Raw genomic sequence first — 1,232 nt, 5'->3', positions numbered from 1 at the left:
CTCAGAGTGACCAAAGGGGGAAAGTGCTGTCCAGTCACAAGGGTGCTGAAATAGCAGAGTGCTGCAGACAGAAAGTTGCAAGTACATTTATCTCAACATGTCTGTGCTTCCTAATGATATCTCAGGTACACCTCCTCTTCTCCACCCTTCTCACAGTCTGTCACCTCAACCTTCCACCTACGTCTACCCTCTCACAGAAGCCTCCACGTCCCACCCCATCTTCCCTTCCAGCTGGCTGATTGCTGACCTTCCTGCAAATGATGCTCGTTGCTGCCAACACAGGCTTCATTCCTAGGAAGGTTCTGCATGTAGGAAGTAGCTGGAATGAGGCTTTCAGGGTTGATGACTTCACATTTCCTACTTCAGTCATAAATAGCCCCTAATGTTAATGTGTCTGGGTCATAGCCTCCAGGACTGTAATGCCGAGGATGACAGCTTTCAGAAACATGGTTATAGCTGCCTCCTACTCTGTATAAAAAATATCAGTCTTATCTCCCATGTCTGTCAGTGTGGATTTCCCCTGTGCTTCATCCAGTCAGACCCTTGCATGTAACACACTGCTCTAATTCCTGTCGTCTTGTTGTTCCTCCCAGTCAAGATTTATCTTTCCCGTATTTAAATATCTAATTTAAACTTCCGTTTCTCCAGACCACCCTAACTGAAAGTAGTATTCCTTTCTTCTGAAATCCTACAGCATTTTCACACTGGATATGCCACTTAGTTCTTCGTAATAAACTGCCTTAAGCTCATTTTGAAAATTACTAAACGTGGCAGTTTAGCCTCTATGGAGGGCAGAGACCGAAGTATTTGCATATTCCTTTTTTTCTTTTCTTTGAGAAAGAGTCTCACTCCATCACCCAGGCTGGAGTGTAGTGGCGTGATCTTGGATCATTGCAGCCTCCACCTCCTGGGTTCAAGTGATTCTCCTGTCTCAGCCATCCCAGTAGCTGAGATTACAGGTGTGTACCACCACGCCTGGCTAATTTTTGTATTTTTAGTAGAGATGGGTTTTTTCCATGTTGGCCAGGTTGGTCTCAAACTCCTGACCTCAAGCGATCTGCCTGCCTCGGCCTCCCAAAGTGCTGGGATTACAGGCATGAGCCATTGTGCCTGGCCTGTTTGCATGTTCAGTATTCTAGATAGCTCCAAACACATAGCAGGATACACAGTGGTGCTCAATAAATTTTTATTGGTTGAATAAATATGTGGCTGAGGTAATAATGAATAAATAA

The sequence above is a fragment of the Mandrillus leucophaeus genome, unplaced genomic scaffold (assembly GCF_000951045.1).
Source record: "Mandrillus leucophaeus isolate KB7577 unplaced genomic scaffold, Mleu.le_1.0 Scaffold578, whole genome shotgun sequence".
Classification (NCBI taxonomy): domain Eukaryota; kingdom Metazoa; phylum Chordata; class Mammalia; order Primates; family Cercopithecidae; genus Mandrillus; species Mandrillus leucophaeus.
The sequence above is the reverse complement of the archived record's forward strand: the minus strand, read 5'-3'. Positions refer to the sequence as shown.